The sequence below is a fragment of the Cavia porcellus genome, unplaced genomic scaffold (assembly GCF_034190915.1).
Source record: "Cavia porcellus strain 051 isolate PalLab524CR breed Dunkin Hartley unplaced genomic scaffold, mCavPor4.1 scaffold_13, whole genome shotgun sequence".
Classification (NCBI taxonomy): Eukaryota; Metazoa; Chordata; class Mammalia; order Rodentia; family Caviidae; genus Cavia; species Cavia porcellus.
This window is the reverse complement of record NW_026947496.1, coordinates 9591689-9605536: the sequence shown is the minus strand read 5'-3', so window position 1 is coordinate 9605536 and position 13848 is coordinate 9591689. Positions and strand designations below refer to the sequence as shown.

General features: G+C 46.9%; 1 long non-coding RNA gene across 1 annotated transcript; it reads right to left on the bottom strand.

Moving 5' to 3' along the window:
- Positions 1-5196: 5196 nt before the first annotated feature.
- LOC134478475 (uncharacterized) lies at positions 5197-10939 on the bottom strand. Its single transcript, XR_010051098.1, has 2 exons — positions 9791-10939; positions 5197-8985 (listed from the first exon to the last, which is right to left on the bottom strand). It is a non-coding gene; the product is annotated as an uncharacterized LOC134478475 (long non-coding RNA).
- Positions 10940-13848: the final 2909 nt, after the last annotated feature.

The window sequence follows — 13848 nt, the reverse complement described above, 5'->3', positions numbered from 1 at the left end:
AACCCAATTGGAGATTTCATTCATCAGGGAAATATTTATCTCTATTTTCTGCAGATTTTCACTGATGCGGGTATTCTGCTTCATCACTAGAGAAACCAAAATGCTTAGTTTCTTTGTGCACCATCAGGTTAGAAACCAAACGGATTAACTGGAAATCAGCTGGCAGGATCACAAGCAGCCCGCTAGGGAAAGTGTGAAAACCTGGCTGGCTGTTTTAGCTCCCTTATTTATACTAAGGAGTCCCAAGTCACGCCCAGAGAAATCTGTTTCAAACAGCAGAGACATCAGTGGGGTATTTTCCACCTGCTTCCGAGGTTACAGCGATGCGGTCAGCACAGAGGCAGCACAGTACACTCAGAACCCCAGTGGGAATGGGCGCAGCAGCGCAAGATCCCTCTTAGTTAATTAAAAATGTTTCCACCGATTGCTAAGCTTTGCAGGGTTCTATGTAGGAAACAACAAAAAACCTTCAAATACTTTCCCCTGGCTTCGAGGTGTTTAAATTTGCATTGGAGTTTACCTGGAAGATTATTATCCTTCCTAAGGGGGCAGAGAAAATAAAAAGCAAGCGGGCTCACGTCCGGGCTTTGACCTGGTTACGCACCCACATTTCCTCTGGCAGCTGTCGGTCTGTCTGTCCTCCCGGCTTCGCTTACAACTCCCAGGAAATTCTCCGGAACCTGATTAAGAACAGGACTCCAGTGCTGGGGACACAGCCGGTGGCAGAGCTTGTGTGTGGCACGCATGTGGCCCTGGGTTCAGTCCCCAGCATGAGTAGTAAAAGAAAATAATGAAAGAAAATAAAGCTGACACAAAGTCATCCCATCTCCTCTGTCCAGCCTTGTTTCCCAGAAGAACCGGTGACTTTTGCCTTTCTTCCTGTTTGCTGTGTCTTTGTCTCCCTCTGGTTTTACATTTTCATTTATTTTTATTTTTTAATCGACACAGAACAATTGCACACATGTGTAAGGCACCATGTGATGCTGGAAAACATGTACATGATGTGTGATGCCCAAGCCGGGGTAAGAGCATCGATCTCCTCGGAAGTTAATCATTTATTCTAGCTTTTTTGGTTTCAGAAAGTTGACAAAGAGGTGCTGTGAGCTTTTCATCACTGTAACAAAATACTTGAGATAATCAGCTTACGAGGAAGAAAGGTTTATTTTGACTTACAGTTTTGGAAGGTTCAGTCCAAGGTCAGTTGGCCCACTGCTTTTAGGTCCATGTTATGGCAGCAATCAAGGCAGGAATGTGTGGTAGAGGAAGCTCTCTACTCGTGGGTGGTTGGGCACAAGAGAAGGGACAGGCTGGGGTCCCAACATCCCCTTTAAGGTACCTCATATCCTCTCCTGGGCCCCGCCTCCCACAGGCTGGTAGCCAAACTCAGCACAGGTACTCCGGTGCAGTTCTTTGAGTTCAGGCAGGTTAGTAAGTTTGATTCTGTGAGTGTATAATCTTTATAAATGTTACATTTTCTGCATTTAAAAAAGTGAGCTTTGGAGTCAGAGAACCACCAAATCAATTTTAAATCTGAGTAAACCCTGGAATCTTAGCGCAGGTCTTTAAATATTCTGAGTCTTTATGTTTTCATCGATAGGATGGAGACAATGGTTCCTACCTCAGAGGACAACCGTTAGGCCTATGTAAGCCAGGGAAGGGTAACAGATGAAGTTCAAATCATCAGTCTGGTGTCTTCACACACTCAAATCCTTCCCAAATTCCTTGTCACTTCTGTCTTCTCCTCTCCAGAAACATGGATGGCTTCATGAGAAACACATATATGAAAGAGTGAATCTACTAGCTTTTATGCAGAAAGTAGCCTCCCTTCCTTCCTTTTAAAGAGCATTTTGTTGAGATGTGACATTGGCAGGTGCATAGGCCTTAAGTGTACAATCTGATGACAAAATATATGGATTTTTCTAAATGAGGAAGGCCCACAAAATGTCCAACATGATGAATAGGAATTTCCTTCATTTAGACAAAGCGCTCAAGTATTAAAATATCACTAAGAGGAAAAAACTCTAATGGCTCCATGTAAGAGGAAAAAAGGTCACCTACAAAGGCAAGAAAATCCATATTTTATAGGGATAATTTAATCACTTTCTTTGTTACTTGGACAAAATATCTGACACCTACAACTGAATGGAAGGGAGGCTTATTTTGGCTCTCACTGCAGTCCGAGGTTGGTGGCTTCCACCAAGAAAGAGCCTGGAAGAAGGGCTCGAAGGCCAGGATGCAGAGGACATGAATGGAGGAGCCAGGAGGAGAGGAAACCCTTCCAGGTCATGCTGTAAGGGACGCAGTCTTCCAACCAGACCCCACATCCTAGATGTGAGTCAGGTGTACCCCATAATCCAGTCACCTTCCAACAGCTCAAGTTATGAGTACATGAGGCTCTCGGGAGACATCTAGCTACGAGCCATGTCAAGGAACTTCTCAAAAGCCAGAATGGAAGCCACAGATCCAGGGGGCGGGGGTGAGTCTCAGCCTGCCTGTTCTCTAGCCAGAGGGAGGCCAGGGTAAAGGCATTCTCCTGGCTTAAAACCTACCTCTACCTCTGCACACATGCTTTCTTGGGAGTTATTGAAAGCATCACCAGCATAAAGACTTGCACCAAGGAGGAGGAAGATGGAAACCCTTTTGACAGAATATTTGAAACCAGATAGAAGTAGGGATCACCTGGGTAAAAAAGGCATTCGAAACCTGGCATGCTCCTGACAGGAAACTGCGAGTTTAAGAGAGATTGATCTTAGGAGAAAATTCCCCAAAGCAAAATTATCACCTGATGTGTTTGGTCACGTAGGTAAACCACAATATACAGAGTTTTACAATTCTGTTGAAGATTTTAGAAAGAATGGACAAACGAAATTAGCCAACAACAATGATTCACTCCGAAAATGATAACTATGAATACAGCAGGGAGAAAGAGTAAATAGATGGGTGAGGAATGAACACAATCACAGTTCCTAGATATTATGTGAGTGAAGGCTATTGATGTAGCCAATATTTGCATGAGGTGGGAGGAGGAACTGGGACTATCACATGCATATTTCTATTCACAGCAAGTCCATAGATAATGTCTAAAATGGGAAAAACCAAGAAACCATCATCAAATTATATTATTAGGCCTACAGCTATAAATGCTGGATGAGTTAAAAGGTGCCATTTTAAATCACTGGGCTTGTGGAGATTGTATTTGATTTTCATGGTGTACATTAATTTCTTTGATACTTTTTAAAGAAGAAATTTCAAATAAAAAGGAAAGCAAAAACGTGATAGTCTTGATAGAAAAGGTCTTTGGCTCACAAAAAGTAAAAACTTGCAAGTCTGGGGAAGTTGCTATCTGAAGAGAGAGCCACAATGCTGCTGCCATAAAGGATGCATCAGCAAGGGATCCACGGTTGAGGAGGCCACCACGCCCTTCATGCCAGATCAGTGACTCAGAGAAGATGTGAAGATGTCGGAGAGGGGAGCCAGGCCTGGTGTGGTCAGACTGCACCTCGCTCCCTCTCCTCTTTCCTCTTTACAGACCCAGTGTCTGGTGAGAAATAAAAAAAGAAGCTTTAAAATATTTGAGAGCTCAAAATCTAGGGCATTTATGCTCCATTTTTCAGCAGACTACACTGACAGTCGAGCTTGGAGAGATCTGTACCCATCATGTGTGGGAGCAACAGAGGACATGCACAGGGCCTGGAGACCTTTCCCACCTCCCCTGGCCCACGGGGACAGAGAGCATTCAGAAAAAACTACCTTTCCTCCTCATCCAAGGAAGTAAAGAACACTACCAAGTCTCTATGGTTTCGAGCCGTGATATTCTTGCCCCTACTGTGTGTTCCCCTGATGCATCTGCTTCACTCAGAGACTGGGTGTCCACCTTCCATCAGCCTCACCCAGAGACCCAGGAAGACAGAAATGCCAGTGCAAATGATTGGGAGCAGAGGCCAATTCCTTTAGATTTAAAGTTGCTTCCCAGAAGTGGGATGCATTTCTTTGGATTGTTTTGTTAGTCCCAAGCTTACCCACCTTCAACATGATCTGGAAAGGAAAATCTGAAAAAGTTGGTGAACCCAGTGGGTTTCAAGTCTAGTGCATAGACCTGCTTGATGAGGTGGCCTGAGGTTCTCAGATGCTGGGGAGGCTCCTTCTAACTCCCGAGGCCGAGCAGGGGAAGCCACAGCCCAGTATGTCTGGGGCAGGGCGAGAGAGGTGGCCTTGCCCATGCCTTCCCCCAACAGCTGGATGTCGTGTGTGTCACTGAGAAGGCAGAGGATGCTCGGGGCGAAAGAGCCAAGCCTGAGTTCACAGTTCTTCATGCAAAATGACCAAGACATCCTGAGAGGGACCGCACTGTTTTTGCCCCTAAGCAGAACAGTGGTTTGAAGCAGACTCAATGTTGAGTTCAAGAAAAGTGAAAACGCAGCCTTTCTTCACCTGAGTCTCACGCCCTATGACACCGATACTGTGGATGTGTGACAGGGAACCACTGTCCCACAGAGAGCTGCTATTATTGTTCTTCCTTCCTTCCTCCTCTGACATTTGGTTCTTTTCCACAGTTTCCAGACCGAAGGTTCCAGGTGGAGCAGGCAGGATGTTTTGCACAGACGGCGCTTGGAAGAACGCTCTGTTCACCAAGTCATGAAGCAGGGCGGGCCTGGGAGAAGCGACACCCACACTCACGCCCCGCAGTGGGATCTCACTGAACACCTCCCCGCCGCCATGCACTTGGTTTCCACCCTCTGACAACCACTTGTACCACACAGAAGCACTAGGTGCTTGATCTCAAACTCTCAAGGGAAAGAAAAATGATTCCTGACTGTTTTTCTACACAGAAAAATGACATTTCTTCTCAGTCACGAGTAGGGGACACACAGGCACAAGGCAACCTTCGAAGTTGAATGGAAAGGGTGCTCTGGGGGGAGCTGTCTGTCTGGGTCCCTCTGCTGCCACCCCGGTGCAGCCTCCAGGGAACCCCGTTCCAGGCTGGGCTGGGACTGCTCATCTGCAGTGTGAGTATACTGGGCTCGTGGTCCCCTGAGGTCACTTCTGTTTTTAACAGTCAGGTCATTTGTGACTGCAGAGGCCAAGGGAAAGAGAGGCCAGGGGAAGAAGGAGAAAAGAGAAGAGGAAGGGTACAAAACGAAACACAGAGCACGAAGGAGGGAAATGGGATGAGAGGAAAACTCATGATCACACTGGTTAAGAATAAAGTCTGCCTCGGTGCCGGGCACCGCTGATGGATGTTTATTAAACAACCGGACCACGACTGAGGGGAAGGCTTGCAATGCAGCTCAGAACAGGAGCCTCGGCATTCAATTTGAAAACTAACTTCATTTCCCAGGGAGAATTTGTAGTCCAAAGCGTTTATACACAGGCAGTTAAATTCTTACTTTTCACCATTTCTACCCAAAAGCTATGAAAATAATGACACTTGCCACATTTCCTAGGATCCAGGACTTTCTAAGGGCGAATGCTCCCTAACTCAGTCTTCACAACACTGTGGAGTAATCACGACTGAAGTCCCCACCCATTGATTATGCACCCTAAGTCATTTGCGCAGCAAGAAAGCGGGAATGCTGAGATCCAGACCAAGACTTTCCCTCCCAAGCGCGCTCTCGTTTGGTTCGGGCTGCTGGCTGCGGTGATGGGAGGCCGGAGAGCAGCTCACAGCTCGCGGTGCTCAGACAGCAGCATCACGGATGACGGCTCCTCCTCTTTCTGCTTCTCTCCTTTGTGGTCGGTCCTCTGTCTCCCCTGTTTCACTTCTGTCTTTTCTCTCTTCTCCTCTTCATCTTGTATTTGGAATAGGTATGTGTTGGATACTCATTACCTGACATACTTAGAAGCAGAAGGGCTAGATTTTTTTATTTCTTTTCCTTTCCGTCCCTCCTTCCTTTTTTCTCCTTCTTTCCCCTCTTTATTCTTTCTTTCCTTCCATCTTGCCTTCCTTTCTTACCTCCTCCCCTCCCTTTCCTTCTCTTCCTCTTCTTTGCTTCCTCCTTCTCCATCTCTGTCTCTCTCTGTCCCTCTGTGTCTCTCTGTCCAACAACCACAGGTGTAACAAACACCTTGGCATCTTAGGAACTGGCCGGACTGTCTCGCACCTAGGTGGTCCTGACTCTCAGGAGGATCAGCTGGTGTTAACTGAATCAAGAATGAGTATCTCGCCCCGGGAGCTCATTAACAAAGCCCTGCTTCACACACCCACCTGCTGCAGAAGGTAAACCGAGGCCCCCACCCCCACCCAGATCTGGGCAGATGGGATCAGCTCGAAACCCACAGACTGGTATAGTGGAGTGCCAGGGTGAAGAACAGGGAGTAGCCACGACCCTGTCCTCATCACTGGGCATGTGCCAGCCTCACTCTGAAGCCATCATGAAATGACACAGAACGAGATGTTCCAGTCTCATCAATGCCCAGACAAAACCAAGGCTGTCACATCGCCTGCAGAAGAAATCACCTCAAAACTCATCTTGTTTTGAAGTCTCATCTAGCTTTTGTCTTTCTGTCTCCAATGGTCTAAATAGGTTGTATCTTATTGGATTTTATTATGTACGATAGTATAAGCAAAAACCTTTTAAAGACAAGGAGATTATACAGAAACCATTGTTCATTTTCTGTTAGTCGATTCTAAATACTCTGTAATGCTGTCATTCTCTTAAATGGTTTTACATTGTTTTGATATACTTAATGCTACAGTATACGAAGTTGTACTCAAGGATTTCAAAGAAAGAGACAATATGGTAACTACTTTTAGGTCAGGATTATCTGGTGGTGAAACACTATTCTGCTTAAATGGTTATGTTTTGATCTGCGCTGTTTCGTTGTTATGCCCTCTTTTATCTCAATCTCCACTCCATTATTTACTTTTTTATCTTTATCCTTTTAATTAAAGGAAAAAAATAGCAGGATATATTATAGTAACCCACTTTGACTTTCCATTACCTTGATTTAAAGCCCTGTATTACTCTCACCATCTGGTTTTTAACTGATGTTCCCCTATACTGTTTTGCTGGATAGTATTAGGTTAGAAAGTTTAGGCATCAGCTGTGAAGATAATGAGATTCATTATAACGCCCATTCTCGTTGACTTTTATCTACTTTTGAAGACCTACAATGTCTCCAATGTTTTGGTTTTGTCGGTTTTATTCTTTACTGTTTTGTTCAATTGTATTATAACTAACGATATAGGCAATTCTATTAGAGATAGCGGGAGGCATTATGGTAACCACTGATGATCACCTTGTATTATGTTTTTTACATTATCTATTATGTCCACCCTTTTGACTTGACCAATTCTGTTCTGTTATGTCACATTTGGTTTTACTCTCTTCCAAAAAAGTAATAAGAACCGTGGGAGCAATGAAACCCAAAATGTGTAATAGTCATGATACAAAAGAGAGGAAAAGAAAGTGCTCCAAACTATATAACTGCATATATATTTAAGTGTATAAGATAGAAAATGATATCACAGAGTTTTATTGGATCAATGAACAGAACTGTTTGCAGTATCATTGATGGAATGTCCACTTTACAAGCTTTAATTTTGTGACTTGAACAATTATTTCTAAGATGACAATATGTAATCCATTAACTAGTGATTTCCTACTGTTCATTTTTTTTCTGTAAATCTGTATAACTTGTACCCTTTCCCTGCTTTTTTTTCTTTTCTCCTTAAATAAAATTTAAAAAAAAAAACTCCCTTTGGTGAAAATCAGTGACTGTTACGTTGTTACAGCTGTGACGGCTGTCACCACTGTGTCTTGGTGTCTCCTCTTTACAGAGCTCTCCTGAGATGCCCCAACCGTCCTCCCTTCTGACAGCATCCAATCTGGGGCTAATCCTCATCTCCCCAAATCATCCAAGCCATCCCAGGTCCTTCCTGATACCGTCTCCCTGAAACACCCCTGGAGGGAGGCCTCTCTCAACACAAGGGTGCCCCCGTGGGCCTGGCAGGGTCTACCAAGCCCTCTGTTCCTCAGCTCTGATGAAGTGAGATCTGCTCCCTGCCTTTCCGAGAAGAAGCGTCTGGAGGAAGAGCTAGTGGAAGCAGGCGACGAACAGTAGGATACAGGAATCCGCAAAGGGAGAGAGGCTTGTGCAAGGCATGCAGGGCCTGCTGTCTTCACGCAATCAAGCAGGACATGGCGGCCCCTTACCTTGTCTCCTGACCAAACCTCCAGCCAGTGCCAGCTTATTCCATACTGAAAGTGGCTCGGAGTTGGGAAAAGAGAGGGCTGGATCTTGCAATCTGTGGCTGAAGAAGCTGGACTATGAGCAGATAGTGTAACTAGACAGCCAGGGTTATGATTTCCACCTAGCTGACCCCCAAAGCTGGGGCTTTTGAAAGGCTGCTGGAGGAGCCTGGGTGCTTCCAGCACACTAGCCGATCGGAGGCGGGGCCTGATCAGAGAGGGAGGCTCTCTGGGGGGTATGGCCTGGTTATGGCCCCATTCTCTGCTCCTCTTTCGCTGTCTTCTTCCCAGCTACCAGAACAGGAACAGACATGAGAAGCTTCTCCAGCCAGGCCCACGCCCATGCCAGGGCCTTGGAACAGGCTGACCACGGACCATAATCATGGACCAAACCAAAGTGCTCTTCCTTTAGGTCATAGGTATTGGGTATTGTGTCCAGCAATGGAAAAAGGACTAAGACAACCCCAAAAGGCTCCCCCATAGTTTCTGGAGTCTCAAGCTTTCTGCTCCACTCATCAGTTGCAAAAGTCTACAGCGCAGATAGTCTCATCTCGAAGTGAATAGACACCTCAGTGCCCTGTCCTGCGTGTTAGCCATGGCGAGTGCTCCAGACTAATCAAGGGACCTTATGACCACCCAGGAAATGCTTTGACCTCCCTAGAGAGCTGGTCATCACCTTCTGTGGAAAACAGGATTAGTTGCAGCTTCTGACTGGCTCTCGGCTGGCCACAGTGTCTCTGCGGGGTCAGGCCTGACAGTACTGATAGATCTGTTCTGGTTCTTTTCTGGCGAGCTGGGAGAAAAATAGATAGAAGACAGCAAGAGCATATTAATTTCCTGTGGCTGCTGTAATGAGCTGGATGTTTAAACACCAGAAGTTTATTGTCTCACAATTGTGAAGGACAGAAATCTAATTTATTGATATTAAATTGATGTTACTATAGTAAAAATACCTGATACTGGCTACTTTATAGAGCAAAGAGGTTTGTTCAGCAAATCTAGATAGTGAAATCAAAATAGTATGGCAGGGGCTCTGATAAGGGGCTCCCTTGTTTGTACCATGTCATAGCAGGAATATATCTACATCTATCTCTATCAATATCTATACCTCCATGTGGTCACTCTCTCTTCTTATAAAGCCACCAGAATTTAATCATGAGGGTCCAACTAAACCTAATCACGGAGACCCCAACTGTAAACACTCTTGTTAGATTAAGTTTCCATCCTCTTAATACCATTAGTATAGAAGTTTGGAGATTAAACTCCTGTGTGAGTTCAAGCTGAGAAACCTTATCAACCGCAGCAGTATTGATGAGGGTGCCCCTTCTCAGGGTGCCAAGAGACAGGATTATCCGGGCCTCTGTCCCTCACTTCCAGATGGCTGGCTTCCTGTTGGTGTGACTTGTTTCCTCTCTTATAAGGACAGAGTCCTAGTGGATCAAAGCCCATCCTGTGACCTTCTTTCCCTTCCTGAGGTACTGGGGATTAGGACTTTATCACACTGGGAGGAGGGCACAGTTCAACCTGTGTCACTGAACAATCAGCGGAAGCCCAAGACAGACACTGACATGATCAAGCTTTAGGGGCCCTTGTGTTACCTGGGGATCTTATCCACCGCAGAGTCTGAGTCAGGGGGTCGCAGCTGGGTCTAAGCTGATCAAACAATGTCTGGAAGATGCTGCTGTGCTGGTCCATGACTTGCAGGTGGAGTTTCCAGGAAGAAGACTCTTCCAGACGCCCGGGAAGGACCAAACGTCCCCAGTGGTTCTGTGGAGCCCAAAACATAAGGTAGGTGTCCTCAGCCTCCAGAGCACATTAGGACCACCAAGGGCTGGTCTGCGATGGACCTCAGCATCTTTCAAAAGCTCCCTAGATGATTCTACCCCTGCTCCAACGGCTGCCTCTCACAGATCATAGATTTATACTTTAACAGGTGCACATATAACAAGTGACCCGATTGTGGGAATTTCAGCCATCAGTTTCCGCGGCAGGAAAGTATCTGTGGACAGACCACAGGATGAGGCCCTTTTCATACTTCATAAGGTCCTTTCATACATCCCTGACAGAAAGGGTAGGGGGCCGAGACTTATTCCCTTTATAGAGATCAAAGACATGTTCTCCACTTCCAAGAATGCACTGAGCAGTGCTCACAGCGAGGATCAGCTCCGGGCTTACACAGCCCCTGAGCTCCTCACAGGCAGGAAATACTCTTAGCTGTCCACAAAGCCTTGGCAGAATGAGGCTGTCTGGACAGAAACGGGCCTGCTGCCCTAGTCCTGCAGGGATAGAGACCCCAAGGCCACTCCCAGGACCCAGGGCTTGGAAGCCATCAAACATATCTTAGAGACAGGGAGCTCACAGCCGCCTCCTGTGTGGGTGGTGAAAAGGCCGTTTGGATGATACCGCACGGAAAGTGTGAAGAACCAAAGCAAACTACGCTCCGATTGAACAGTTTGGTTGTGTGGGCTCCCCAAGGTTCGCGTGCTGGAAAGAGTCCCCGCCACAATGGTGCTGGCACGGGTCTAGGAAGAGGTGACTGGTCATGACGAAACCAGGCGTCACTGTCTCCGCAGCCCCTCTGGTCCTCTCAGTGGTTCTGGCACCCGATCTCCTGCTCCCGCCTTCCACTCTGCGAGGACCTGGCTCCTGCTTGCCCGGTCCCCCTACCTGTGGAACCGTGAGCCCACTGCTGGGACCACAGCAACACACGAGCTTCACATCCTAAGCAGGATGCCCCTTTGCCAGGGTGTCATGCTGCATGACAGATGTGTGACCCTCAGTCCACTCTTGTAAAGCCGACGTTATCTTTATCCAGGACTCTCCAGTGCCCAGCCCCATGCCTGGCACAGAGCCCAGCCAGCACCTGATGAATAAACATCCGGTCACCGAGGACCTGAAAGTCAAGTTCTCCCCGCTGCCCAGAGCTGCACCCTGGGATGTTTAAGATGCTTTTGCTCTCAGAGATTGGAGCAGCTCTATAGAGAGTGGGTGAGCAGAGCAGGAGGCAGTGGTGCAGGGGTCAGGAAAGGGGAGGCGTCTTTGACCCTGACCTTCACTCTCCTCCCCCGGAGCCAGCCTGGGCACTCGCAGCCCTTCCGCCTTCCTCCGGCCCGGCTCGGAGCCCAGCTGCCTTTCCAGGGCTGCATTTCTTCCTAAGAGGACTGAAGTGTCCTTGTCATCAACACCACCACTGTCTCACACATTTCAACTGCTTCCCACGCAGCTCTGCCTGCCCAGCGCCCAGCATTGCCCTCAAGTGACCCTGAAGCAGCTTTTTCTGTCTTTTTTTTCTCCAAATGAGGAGATCTAGCACATTTTTGTCACTGCAGGCATCCTTGGGCTGTGATTGCACACCCCAAATAGATTTAAAAGAGCACAGATTATGTTTTGGAAACTGATTAGTAACCTAATGTTTGCTCAGCTCAGCTGCCTAATTTGAAATCTATTTGTATTAATCAACTAGTAGTTGCTGAATAATTTACAGGGAGTCCAGGACTCTGCTAGGTTCTCCTGCAGGGGGTAGAAAAGAAACAAGCATGATTTCCAGCATAGAACACAAATTTCCTCCTCACTTGGGTGGCAAAAATAACACTGAGGTCAGCAGCAAGGTGCTTTCCTGTGGGATGACTTCGATGTGGAAGATAACAGCAGTCAAGGCGTAGAAAGTTGACTAGGAACAGGAATAGAGAGAAAAGACAGCCCTGGGGCCCGAGCAGATGAAGCACAGAAAAGGGGAAACATTACTGAAAGACCAATGGATATACATGGTGTGTTAGTGGGCCAAAGGGAATGGGTCTGCCTAGACAGAGGCTGTGGGTTGGGACTACTGGTCAACCAGATTAACTGGCTTGATTGGGGCCAGCTGATTGGAAAGTGGAAACTCTGAATGGACAAGGCATCAATCTTCACTCTAGAGGAACCACTTGTTCAGCAGGCAAAGTAGAAAACATCAGAGGCTGCAGAGATGGCACCCACAGAGGGACCGGCACATATGAGGCCATGCCAGCCTAAAGAGAAGCAGGCGGGGATGGAGAAGAAAGGACAGTTCCTAGGATAGGACCAGATTTGGTGACAGGTTGGATGCAAAGGACGAAGAAAGAGGCTTTAGGGCTCCAGGAGAGGAGAAAGAGAAACGCTTTGGGCAAATTTCAGTGGGATAAGATCACCTGGAAAGATTTTATTTCATTCATTTTCTCACTACTGTTTTTTTTTTTTTTGTTTGTTTGTGTTTTTTTTTTTTTTTTTTTTTTTGGTACCATTAATCAAACTCCCAACCTTGTGCTTGCCAGGCAGGTGCTTATGCCACTGAGCTAAATCCCCAGCCCTCTTTCCATGATTTTTAAATTGTAAAATTTACCATCTTAACCATTGGTAGGCATACTTTTCAGTGCCATTAAGCACCATCACCTGGTTGTGTGACATTCACCACCATCTGCATCTAGGACTTTTTCATCTTTTAAAACATAGATCTTATTCCCATGAACATGAACTCTCTGCTCCCCTCCTTCTGTCCCCCAAGATTTCCATTCTACTTTCTGTCCCTGTGAATTTGATGACACGAGGAACCTCATACAAGTAGAATCATACAGTCTGGAGATGGGCTTATTTCATGAGTATAACAGCTTTCATGCTGTAGCATGGGAAGGGTGCCCTCTGTGTTAGGACTGAATTACTTAACATTCTGCTGTGTACAGAGGCCACCTTTTGTTTATCTGTCCACCCACTGGCGGACACGGGTTGCTTCCACAGTGTGGCTGTTGTGAATTATGCTACTCTGAACACAGTGCAGATGCCTGCTCAAGCCCCTGCCCTCAGTTGTCTTGTGTGTACCCAGGAGTGGCACAGCTGGGTCACATGGTAACCCCGTATTTCATTCTTGGAGGAGTCACCATGTTGCTTTCCACAGCAGCTGCTCAATTTTCCATTCACATTGGTGGTGCACAAGGATTCTGATGTTTCCTTCATCCTCACCATGAAGAGCCTTTGAAATGGAGATTTCCAGCCATCTGTGAATTTCGGTTCAAGGGGTCCAGTTCGGGAACCCAGTCTGCATGGTTAAGCTCCCTGGCTGACTCTGAGGCTGGCTGCTCTCTGAACACCCTTTGGTGAGGACTTAACTAAGGTTCAATCGCAGACAGAGCCTTCAAAAGGAGATTCAGATTACATCTGCCAATGTTTGAAGACCCCGTCTGAAGTGACACCAAATTTCGCCCAACTTCAGTTTGCATCAATGAAGCCCAAAAAGAATACGTGCGACATTCATTCGCGAAATGCCATGCCAAGTCCTGGGCACACATCTGCCTCCCTCTGCCTGGGCTCTGTGACTTCATAACACCGGTACCAGACTTCATGCCAGGCAACATCTGCTGCTATCCTGGCTCCCGAGGAAGCCAGTGACTAAGGATGGGTTTCAGCCTCGTGGTGGGGGAAGCACAAGCTGCTCTCAGAGCTGCAGGAATATCAAATCCAACCGTGACTGTGGAGATATCTGTGTCCTGCAGGCTACAGGAGCCCTCCTCAACCTCCAGGCCTTGTACACACTCTCATAACCAGGCAACCAGACATCACACCCCACCCCGTTGCTAAGCACAAGCCTCACACTTGCCTGCGGTTAGTTCTGGGTTATAGGGAGAATGGATAGCTTCTGTTTTTCAGG